The sequence below is a fragment of the Pongo abelii genome, chromosome 3 (assembly GCF_028885655.2).
Source record: "Pongo abelii isolate AG06213 chromosome 3, NHGRI_mPonAbe1-v2.0_pri, whole genome shotgun sequence".
In the NCBI taxonomy this organism is placed as follows: domain Eukaryota; kingdom Metazoa; phylum Chordata; class Mammalia; order Primates; family Hominidae; genus Pongo; species Pongo abelii.
In genome coordinates, this window is record NC_071988.2 from 175,085,116 (window position 1) to 175,097,450 (window position 12,335).

General features: G+C 41.2%; 1 protein-coding gene across 13 annotated transcripts in view; it reads left to right on the forward strand.

The window, feature by feature from the left end:
• TRIM2 (tripartite motif containing 2) overlaps positions 1–12,335 on the forward strand; it is a 181,877-nt gene that overhangs the window by 61,742 nt on the left and 107,800 nt on the right. For 2 of the 13 annotated variants that reach the window (XM_054554584.2, XM_054554587.2), the window contains exon 1: positions 8,171–8,913. The exons of the other annotated variants lie outside the window; for them this stretch is intronic. The gene's annotated coding sequence lies outside the window, so the exon portion shown is untranslated. Of the gene's footprint in view, positions 1–8,170; positions 8,914–12,335 lie in introns of those variants that run through there. 13 annotated transcript variants of the gene reach the window in all.

Genomic DNA, 12,335 nt, shown 5'->3' on the forward strand with positions numbered 1-12,335 from the left:
CACGAGCACTGTGTAATTGATCGAGGACTCTAAAAGTTAGATAAGCCACTGATAAATGGAGATGCTCCTCTAAGTCCCTGGGCAGTAAAACCTGACCAGCATAGCCTCCAATAACCTGCATAATGTTGAGGAGAGCTTGGATTTAAGAGATGAAGAGGGTCAAACTCTTTTCTGTCCATTTTAAAATATAAGTTTTATTTAAGAGGAACTATCTAATGCGCTGAAGACAGTATCAGGTGTCTGTAAAATTGCTTTTTGTAACTCAGAATCTTGGAACAAAAGAAACAATAAAGAAAATTTGGAACCAGAACTGTTTACCCTAAGGAAAACTTTTGTCCAAAGCAGCCTCTCAGCGTTCCACATCATTTTCATCATTATGAATAACAACAACAGCAACTAAGGTTTATATTGCACTTTTGACTGAACACATGCCTCTCTCATATTTCTTAGACCAAGCCAGTGTTTCTTGTACTTTCCTGAAGATGAGAAATACCAAGAGGTGTTGTTAGCTAGATCATCATAAATAATCAGACCTCCCCTAGGTAAGTTCTGATTTAGGAGGTCTGGGTTGGAGCCTTAAATCTGTGTTTTGACAAGCATACTAGGTGATTTTTATTTTCTGAGGATTTTGGAAACTACTAGAAAACACAATAAAATTGCTGTAATAGGTTATTTTTTCCATGTTAAGCTATTAACATTACAATGCTTGCTTTTAATTGGAATCAGGTGTTAAAGAGAAAATCTACAACGATCAGTCATTGCAACAGAAGTAACAATTATATACTAGCCTCACTTAGCATTCTTCACCCCACTGGTTCCCTAAATGTACATTTCTTAATTCTCTTGAATGTCCATTATACAGGCAGATGCAACTTGCAAATCACACTAACTCGAACATACACTTCAGTGCCTCACTAGAACCCCTAATTGGCATCTTTTTCCTAAGTCAGTATACCTGGCATATACCTGGCTAAAGTGCCACTTTCTCTTGTTTAGACCCTGAGGCTGATGTAGACTGGGAACTGATTACTGAGATCTAGACATAGCTCCTCCTCTCCTCCACATAGGCCCACCCACCAAGAATCCCTACATTGGAAACCCTTGGGGTTCAAGGATCATGAGTCTGGGACATGCCCCGTGAGATCACTGTTCAGAGCTGAAAATGCATTTCCCCATGGAAACATTGATGTTGATGTGGTGCCATTTTGCTAGAGTCCAAGTACATTTTCTGGTTTTTGTGGGCTGATCTGGGCACTTGCTGCCATTTATAATATTTCTATAAAAAAATATATCAGGCTCAAAACTACATTAGGGAGGGGCGCATCTGGAGTGTTGGAAATATCCCAATTCTTGTTCTGGATGGTGTTTTTACCCTGTTACGATCCTTTTGTGATATTTCATTGAGCTGTTGCCTTAGGATTTGTGCACTTCTCTGTTTTTAAATTATATTTATTAAAAATTTCAACGTATGGGGGTTTGCAAGAAAAAAGGTTTCTTAAATAAAACCCCTCCATATGGAATATAGCCTTTTGGAAATTAAAAACAGGCATTGAAATCTATGATTAATATAAGGAATAAGAAATCAATTATCATATTTTTTTCACACTTTGGATAGAAGATTTCAAAAGAAACCCTTTCATGATTCCTTTTATTTGTTTTTTCATCTGTAATTTGAGAATTAAACAGACGTTCAGTCACAATAGTCCCAAGCAATACAGTTCAAAAAACTTTTTGGCCTGTTTTTATTTTTTTGTTGTTGTTTTATGCAAGTGAGGTTTTTAGCTGGAAACTTCAAAAGCCTGAAACATATTAAAAATAAGCAGATTTATGATGAGTGGGATTTTTGGCAAGCAATTGAGAAAAATCACCAAGACTCCAAAGAGAGTTGTTCTCTTTCTGTCTTGGCTTTTTCATGTGCTCTTTCTTAATATTTGGTTTGAAGCAGTGTATGTTTGAAGCAGTGTATGAAGTTCTGTAATGTGACCTGAAGCCTCTATTGAGTAAGCATTCCTGGAGACTAAGAAACATCTTTCTATGCTAATGGATTAGTCAAAGAAGATCAATGTATCATCATTTCAAGAAAATATTACAAGAAAGTATGCTCTTACTCTAATGGAAGCCAGTAGCAATTTCCTTGTCAATTTCCCTGCTATTTTAAAATATTATTTTAGTACTTACTGTCCTATGCTGACTCTATGTTCAATCTAAAATTAATTGTTTGTCCCAGTTCACTTTCTTAGTCCCTGGACTCCAGTTGCAACTTTCATGATATTCTGTTCCTCTCCTGCAGAGGGTTTAAAGGGCTGCAGAATAAGAGGGCAACTTGTACATTCTTTTGACAAGACAAAAGGAGGCATGTTTCTCAATTCTTCCCTTAGTTTCTATCCCCAGAAGTTCTCAAGATGAATGTCCAAGTCCATTTGTGCTACTATAACAAAATGCCTGAGGCTGGCGAATTTATAGACAATAGAAATTTATTTTCAGTTCTGGAGGCTGGAAAGTTCAAGATCAAGGCACCAGGAGGTTTGGTGTGTGCTGAGGGCTGCTCTCTGATTCCAAGGTGGTGCTGTGAGCATCTTTACATTGCGAAGGGGATGGAAGGACAAGAGAGCTTGCTAGTTCCCTCAAGTCCTTTTATAAAGGCATTAATCCATTCATGAAAGGGGAACCCTCATGATCTAAACACTTCCTAAAGGCACCAACCTCTTAATACTATCACATTGGCAGTTAAGTTTCAACATATGAAGTTGGGGGCACACATTCAGCCCATAGCAATGAGATTCTGTGAGTTCTTTGATTTAGATGAACTTTGTTTAGATGAACTTTTATTTCTCCCCAAAATCTTACCATGAGCACAGTCAATACAACTGAAAATTAAGCTTTGCTGTTTCCTTTCAAAGTAGCTCTTTTTTTCTGCTCATGTTTCTGTTAAATGACATGATTTTATTTTTTAATTTGTAAAATGTTTTGGGGTTTCTGCTCATTGAATTATGGGACCCTAGACATAAAGAAGATGTAAATTCCCCAAGGAGTATACAGGGTAATAAGGAGATGAGATGCATTTACAGATAACCCAAGTACCCAGGAGGCTGGAAGTGCTGTCACTGAAATACAAAGTATATGGGATTCAGAGGAAGAGGTCATTCTCATCCATGGGTACCAGTTGAACTTCATCAGGAAGGGGCAAGATTTGGACAGGGGAAGATGAAGAAAAGGCCACCCCAGATTCAGCAGGAACAGACACTTCAAAGGCAAGAAAGTGCAGATCAGTTGAAACTGAGGGAGTCAGTGCGAGAATTGCTGTGAAGTTTAATTTTACAGCATAGGAGGAAGTTAAGTTCTAAAACCAGCACTTAAAAAAGAGAGTTATGGTGACTCAGTGATGCTTGATAATCTGAACATACTGCCTCTCAGTAATTCTCATACCACCAAGATGTCCTTCCAGTGTTGCAACAAATCATGATTTCTTTGATTGATCACCAGATGAAGCAGTTGGCTATGTTTAGAGGCTATGTTGGAGAGCAGGGAGAGACAGAGAATAAGAATAAGAATGTATTTTTAGAAAGTAAATCACACTTGCCATGGCAGGATGCTCACACAGTCATAGCCACGGGGGAACCAAGATTGAGAAAATTTCAGATTTTCTCCGAGTTCTCCAAAGAAAAATGTACAAAGATCATGAATAGGCAATTTAAAGGAAATAGTAATGGTTAATTATCATATGTAAAATGTTCAACATCACCAATGATCCCATAAATCTAAATTTCAGAAGGAAGTTATTATTTTCTTCCTATCATTCACAAATATTTAAAAATAACACTGCTGGTGAATTTCTTAATTTCATGCATTGCTAATGAGAATGTAAATTGGTATAACCTTTGTAGAAAGCAGTTGTGCACAAGAAAAAATAGAGACTATAAATGGTAATGTAATTTATTCACTTATTCCGTTGCAAATATTTATTAAGCGTATTGTATGTCTGGCAATGGATTTATCTGTAGGCAGTGGATCTGTAAATGATTTCTATTTTATGTCTTGTTGTGTTACCCAGGCTGGAGTGCAGTGGTATAATCACAGCTCACTGCAGCCTTTTGCTCCTGGGCTCAAGCAATCTACCCACCTCAGCCTCCCGAGTAGCGGGGACTACAGGTATGCACCACCACACTCAGCTAATTATTTTATTCTTTTTGTAGAGACAGGGTCTCTCTACATTGCCCAGGGTGGCCTCCAATTCTTGAGCTCAAGTGATCCTCCCACCTTGGTCTCCCAAAGTGCTGGGATTCAGGTGTGAGTCACTGTGCCCAACCTATTTTATTCTTTATACTTTTATGGGTTTTCCAAATTTTCTAGAATATTTAATTGCCTTTTATCAAAAACATGCATTTTAATAAATCCTTTCCATCTTTTAGGGTCCAAGTCAAGTCTACAAGTCTACCCTTTCTATATAGTATTTCCTGGACTTTGTATGAGAAGTGCTCTCTCATTTTTCTGTGACCCTTCCAAATGAGTCTTTTCATATATGGTCTTGAGTTGTAGCCACTTGTATGTATGATTTTCTTCCCAACTAGTAAGGGAGTTACTGAAGAGTAAGGATTGTGGTGTAGAAATCCTAAATTTTTAGGCAAAAGACTAGTTCTCCTTCCCTACCTTCTCCATGAAGCCTTTTCTACTACTCAAAGAAAAAAAAAAAAAAAAGGTGATTTCTTCTTCCCTGAATTCTCAAAACAGTCTTTTATGCCTCTATTATGGAGAGTAAAACACCCTGCTTTGCTTTGGATTACAGATGATTGTCCTTGTCCTGACCCCCCATTCTGCTTTGGATTATAGTTAATTGTGTTTATCTTAACCATAGCACCCATTAGTCATCCAACTCCTTACTATGGGAAATGAATCTCATATCTCTGTGTGCCCAGGGTAGTGTTTTACATAAGGTGTGTGCTCAGTAAACATTGGTTGATCTTATGACAGAATGAAACTGGCTCTTTCCAGCTATTTCAAAGAGGTGCATTTCAGTTAGTCTGGAATCCAAAGTTTCAGAGTGCCATGCAAGAAGCAGACCCAACTGTTGAGGAGTGGCAGTCATAAAGCCCAATCCGCCAGAAAAAAATCTACCAGAAAATGAATTCACCTTAGACTTCTGATGCCCCAAATAATACTATTTAGTGCCTTTATGGGTCCTGAGAACTTTATCTGTGAAGCCCTACCTTCTTTCACCATCTCACAAACTTCTAAAAATTACTTCCCAAAAGAATTCCACTCTTTCATTCCTAAATTGAACACCGATTTGCCCTGAAACCCAGTTTGAAGCCTTCATCTTCCACATGTGGCCATTGAGAGAAAAGTTTAAAATCAAGGATTGCATAAATATTATTTTAGAATTTAAAAAATGGGCCTAGAATGGTAGCTTACGCCTGTAACTCAACACTTTAGGAGGCCAAGGTGGGTGGATCCCTTGAGCTCAGTAGTTCAAGACCAGCCTGGGAAACAAAGTAAGACCCTGTCTCCCTGAAAAATACAAAAATTAGCCAGGTGAGGTGGCACATGCCTCTGGTCCCAGCTACTCGGCAGGCTGCGGTGGGAGGATGGCTTGAGCTTGGGAGGCAAGAGGTTGCAGTGAGCCGAGGTTGTGCCACTGCACCCTAGCTTTGGTGACAGATCCAGACCCTATCTCGAAAAAATAAAAATAAATAAAATGAGTAAAATAAAATAAAATGAAGGAAATAGAGCACAAGATTCATTTCCATTTAATACACATTTATTGTATTCCAGGATTTTGCAAAGCCTTGTTCTGGGCACTAAGGATGATCCAGAGATTAAACACGACGTTCTCATAAGATCCCATGTGGCTATGGCAATGTAATTGAGGAAAGGGAGGAACAGTGTAAAAGGAGTCAAGAAAAGGGGAGGTCATTGCCCTTGACTGCAGGGTTCTGAGCCAGAATTGGGTTAGAAGTGGGAAATAAATAGGAAGGCCACTGGTAACTGCTGATGTTGGTGGTAACTGCTGATGCTTTGAGTCTGTGCCCAGTAAATATAAGACATAGGTGGGATTCAGATAGAATGAGAAAAGCTTTAGGAAAAAATAAAAATCAAAGTTCTAAGACAATATTGGATAGAAGATATGATGAGAGACAGGTTGTTATAGAAAAGGATGGCATTTAACAGAACACAGTACATCTGTGAGTGTTCTTAGCTTCTGACAACAGACTATCTCTAGTTAGTCTGAAAGTAAAAGGAATTTATTAAAGACTATTAGGACACCATCAAGAAAGTGAAAGGACAGCCCATACAATAAGAACAAATATTTTCAAAGCATACATCTGATAAGGAACTCACATCCAGAATGTGAGAATTCAACAATAAAAGACAAGTTTAAAAGGACAATTTAAAATGGGCAAATAGTGTTGGTTGTACAACAATGTATATGTACTGTTCACAGTATATATACATTTTGATATAACAAAATAGTAAATTTTGTTATATATATTGAACCCCAATTTTAAAAATAAATTTTTTAAAATGGGCAAAAATTTCAGTAAGCATTTCTACAAGGAAGATACCCAAATGGTCAACAAGCACATGAAAAGATACCTAACATTATTTGTCATTAGGGAAATGCAAAGCAAAACCACAATGAAATACCACTTCATACCCACCAAGAAATTGAAACCCTCATACATTACTTGTGGTAGTGTAAAACGGTGTAACTGCTCTGGAAAACAGTCTGGCAGTTCCTCAAAATGTTAAACATAGAATTAGTGTATGACCCAGCAATTTCACTCCTAGGTAAATACCCAAGAGAAATGAAAATATATGTCCACTCAAAAACTTGCATTCAAATGTTCATAGCAGCGTTATTTATACTAGCCACAAGTGGAAACAATCCAAATGTCTATCAAATGTTGAACAGATAAGCAAAATGTGGTGTATTTATATAATATAACATTCTTTGGCAATAAAAAATCATGAAGTACTGACACATGCTACGTGGATACCTAAGTAAACTGAAAAAATTTTGCTGAGTGAAAGAAACCAGACACAAAAGCCCACACGTATTATGTGATTTCATTTATATGAAATGTCCGAGTGTGGCAGTGTGCCTATAATCCCAATTACTCGGGAGTCTGAGGTGTGAAGATCGCTTGAGCCCAGGAAGTCAGGGCTGCAGTGAGCCATGTTCGTGACACTGCACTCCAGTCTGGACAACAGAACAAGACCCTGTCTCAAAACAAACAAACATAAAAACCAAACAAATGCAGCCTCCTCTGGGAGGCCTTTCTTCGTTTCCTGCTTCTATGTTCCTATAACCCTCTGGGCATACATTTCTATCATTTTATAGTGTTTTGAAATTGTAGGTCGTCCCTCCCCACCTTCCCCCCTGCCCCCCAAAGAAGATAAGGCCCTTGAAAGTAGACTCATGCTTTTTCCAGCTTTGTATTCTCAGCCTTGTGACTGATGAAGGAAGGGAGGAAGGTAAGGAAGGAGGAAGGAAGGAAGGAGGGAGGGAGGGAGTGAGGAAGGAAGGAAGGAAGAAAAGGAAGGAAAGAGCGAGGAAGGGAGGGAGGGAGGAAATAAGGAAGGAAGGAAGGAAAGAGCGAGGAAAGAAGGGAGGGAGGAAGGAACGGAAGGAGGAAGAAAGGAAGGAGGGAGGGAGCAAGGGAGGAAGGGAAGGAGGGAGAGAGGGAGAAAAGAAGGAAGGAAAGAGCAAGGAAGGAAGGAAGGAAAGAGCGAGGAAGGGAGGGAGGAAAGAAGGAAGGAGGGGGGAGCGAGGGAGGAAGGAAGGAAGGAGGAAGGAAGGAACGAAAGAGCAAGGAAGGAAGGGAGGGAGGAAGGGAAGGAGGAAGGATGGAGGGAGGGAGCGAGAGAGGAAGGGAGGGAGACAGAAAAGAAGGAAAGAGCGAGGAAGAAAGGAAAGAGCGAGGGAGGGAGGAAGGAAGGGAAGAAGGAAGGAAAGAGAGAAGGAAGGGTCCCTACTCCAACTTCTTTTACGGAGTAAAAAAGACCTATAGAGACAGTCATGGCTCATCATTTTCAGGACTGATTGTATCATACTTGACTCATTTGTTAGAATTCACTTGAAGGAAACGCAGAGATTTTTTTCTTCGCTCACATTCAGGAGCTGTGCTTGCTTATAATGAACTGTCATGATGGAGGCCGGCCCATTTCAGCTCTCTCAGCCCCGTCAAGCTGAACTCACTTCCCCTGAAAGGACAGTGTTTGCATTTGTGTTTACGGGACTGGGGAGGAGGATGCGTTTTCAGGAGACCTGAAAACCGAGCCAACCCCCTTTTCCTGCCCCCCTGTGCTGCGATTGGCCCATCCTGGAGGCTGGCTGCAGGAGCCTTTAGTCATCGCACAGGGAAATCTTTCTGGAACCGGGCACCAACTTGCGTGTTTGTTTTCATGCTCTTTGTGCGGGGATTAGCTGTCGTGCCGGGCCTGAAAATGCTGCGAGCGCCGGGCGACCTCTAATCCAGGATTTGCCTCTGCCTCGCGGTTGATGGAAAACAGATGTCTCACTGCTCTGGACCTGAGCACAGAATGGAAATGACCGACCAGAGAGCCATTTGGAGCCGAGGACACCCGGTGAAGGCCATTCAGAGTCCAGCCAGGAGGCCGACTTTCCTCCTCTGGTCTGTTTTTACTACTTGAGCCGCGCGCTCAGAAAACGGCCTTGGATAAAGCAGTTTCACCTTCAGATCGCCTGAGGCTGCAGAAGGGCGGCTAAGGGGGAGGAAGGAGGAGGCGGAGAGGAGCGGGTGCGAAGTCCTGGGTCACCCGACCGCTGCCTGATGTCGTGAGCTAGGACACCTCGGCCCTGGCTGGGGGCGCAGCGAGGCCCAGGCCCGAGGGGTGAGGCCCAGGCCACTCCGGAGCGCGCGCTGTTCCCGCGAAGCGAGTCGCCGTCTCGTAGTAAGTCGTGGCTCGGGCTGTGCCCTGGGAACCCTCCCCCCCGGGCAAGGTCCGGTGGCCGGAGCGTGCGGGAAGCCTGCCCAGAGTCCATTTCAGGACGGGCGCTGCGGGGCTGGCAGCCGGCCTGGAGCGGGTGCAGTGGGTCGGCGCGGCGCAGAGCTGTCAGCAACAGGGCCGCTGAGCTGCAGAACCTGGACGCGGCGCGGCTCCCAGGCCCTGCCCGCGGAGCTCTCCCGGGAGTCGCGGACCTCTGCCGTCCTCACTCACCCGCTTCATGCAGGATAGCCTTCAAAGTCCTTTGGCACTGAGAAAAAAAGATACTGAGCAATCTGAAAGCAGGACTGTAGTAATTTTGAAAAGATCGGCTTCCTTTTTTTCTTTAAAAACATGTTTGGTCATTTTCCTAAAACTACTTTCCTTCCTTTAGCCTCCTCTTTTATCCTCTGCCCCAGCTCGTACTACAGTTCGGGCTTATTAGAGCAGGGAGATGGTGACTTTTGAGGGTTTGCAGGGCTCTTTCTGGTTGGTGTATGTATTCTGAAAATACTTGCCCGGCGTTGAAAGCTGCATGCCGCTGACAAAGTAGATAAAAGGCTGGGAGTGTGGAGGACGGTTCGTCTCACTAAATGCCTGTCAGATCCAAAGCATTCTGTGAACCCCAAATTCGTTCCGACCTGTAATCCAACCCCATGGAGCAACTGATGCCTTCCACCAGGCCCCTTCGCTGTCCCGGGAAATCACCAGCTTTAATTTATGAAACAAAGACAGCTTTAGATTCAAAGACTTTTAAATAGTTAATTTTAGAGCACTTAGAATTCCAGTCATCCAAAGATTAGGCTAGCCCCTTAGGGTGTGAGGGGTTGTTCTTGTGGCAATATGCACATCTATACCTTTTTTCATTGTTTTCTTCTAAAAATGGAGATTAAATTTTACATCGATATTTTTAGAATGTGGTAAAGGGTTGTTGCCTGACAACTTGTATTGAGGGTTCCTTTCCCAGGAGGTGGGAGGAGGTATTGTGCTGGGTCCACTGCTTCCCAGCTCCACGTGACCTTTTGTCTCAAATTTCCACTTGATTTCATCTTTGGCAGAACTGGTACCTGGCCTTCAGCTCCAAGAAACAAAAGAGCAGGGGTGAGTCAGAAGGCTTTGACTACCTCACCCTTAACTAGAGATAGAAAGTATTTGATTAAATTCTTTATGTTACACATTGCATTTCCTTCTCTTTCCAACTTAGGTTCATATAACAATGAAGGATCAATTAAAATGAACTCCACCTCCCTTCTCCCTTAGGGTAAATATGGATTCCCTTAGGGTTGAGTTGGGCAGGGCCATCTACACTAATGAAATGTCTTCTAGGTGAGGTAATCTGGCCTGTTCTGGGCTAGGTACAGAACACCACATCCCATTTGCCCTCATTAACTCATTCTTTTAAGTCTTTCTTTTCCTAGCAGCCTCCCTTTTCTTTCTACCCTTTTCTGCATAATCCCATTTGGCTACCCACCATAACTCTACTTTGGATCATGGAATCTAGGATACCGTCACTGACAAGGTTTGTTTAGATGACTGTCCCTTATCAGTATTCCCTGAGAACATTTTTCCAATTCCTGCCTTTATTTTCCTGGAAAATTCTATGTCGATTAAATCCTCCACTAGAAATTCCATTGTATCTGTCAAAAATAAGCATCACACCCACATCTTGAATATTTTTCTTGCATCATCATTTTAATGCTGACTTGCATGGCTTCCTGATTTCTACTTCAAATTTAAATACAAATGGAAGGAAGTTGTTATAAGACACTAAATATAAATGGGTTAGATAGTCTCAGTGAGAAGTAACATCTTATGCTCTGACCTTTTCTTTGGTCTGTCCTTGGGTTGAATTCTATCCTTTCAATTTCTGACCATTGACTACTCTAGAAAGAGGTTGGATAGTTACTTTATGTGTCAGGAATGATCAGTTTACTTGGCCTTTTCTGAGCAGCAGTTACTCACTACCTCTCCTAGTGCTGATTGCTAAGAATTTGGCCTATTCAATGATGATAACCCAACTGGGTAATATAGCAAGGCCCTAGGAAGCTTTGAAAATGACATCTTGAAGCCCTGAAATCCTGGTGCAATAACATTATCAGAACTTTCTCCTTCTTTCACCACTCCATAAAAAATGACACTGCTTGGTTTATATCAAATATGTCTTAGATTATAAATTCCCAAAGACAGCGTTAGCTTGATTTGTACAGGTACTAAAAGTTCATGCTGGCAGGTCAGCACCTGGCAAATGCTTTTGATGCTGCTACTAATGATGAAGACAAGAACAATGATGGTTTTCCTTTTTGGTTTCTTGAGAAAAGACTTCCTGCTTAGAATGTCTGTTTGAGAGGCTGTTCTGTGAATGTTATCTTAAAAGACTTGAGGCAAAGGCTGGCATAATAGCATACTTTGTCACCAACATTATTTCTTATACTTTTACATTTTAGACCTTCAGGCTGACCTGTTAGTTGGCATGTCTGAAAGAGTCCATCTATGAGTTTAATTTATTATTTTCTCTGGAAGAAAATTTCAAAGGTCTTTTGAAATGGGTAGTATTTGGTTTAAGAGTTAAAAGAATTGGCAAGTGCAACCTTTGAGATAAATAGGTAGAGAGGAAATTAAGGGGAGTGAATTTCATGACCTTGAGCTACTATTTACTAGACACTCAGCTTTTATGTCTGGTTAGAGGGTTTAGTGGAAATTCAATCTCAGAAACTGAGCTTTTGTTGGCAAATATTTTTTAATAACTATATTACTAATATAGTTATTTCCTATGTAATGCTATATTATTTTTGCATATCCTGCCTTTGGTTGTTTTTGGTTTTACTTTTTAAATTTTTTTAGAGACTCTGTCACCCAAACTTCAGTGCAGTGGCACAATCATGGTTCACTGCATCCTCCAACTCCTGGGCTCAAGCTATTCTCCCACCTTAGCCTCCCGCGTAGCTGGGACTACAGGCATGTGCCACCACACCCGACTAATTTTTAAGTTTTTTGTAGAGATAGTGGCTCACTATGTTGCCCAAGCTGGCCTTGAGCTCCTGGCCTCAAGCGGTCCTCCTGCTTTGGCCTCCCAAAGTGCTGGAATTATAGGCTTGAGCCACTGTGCCTGGCCTATGTCCTGCCTTTGAATCTCATCTTAATCCTTGAACAGAAATATCCTCTCCCTAGAATTTTCAATATTTTCCTTTTTCATAATATACTGTATATATAGATGAAATTTGTCTACGCAGAAGGGCTGGCCCAAGAGACTAAAATGTGTTCTTGAGTCTAAAAAAAATACCATATATGTCAGCATCTTTATTAATTTAAGACTGTTTAGAAGTGCTCAAATAGAAGCTGTGGATACAGGTTTTGCTTCTGTCTTAACTGCAGTAAAACGAACTAACCTA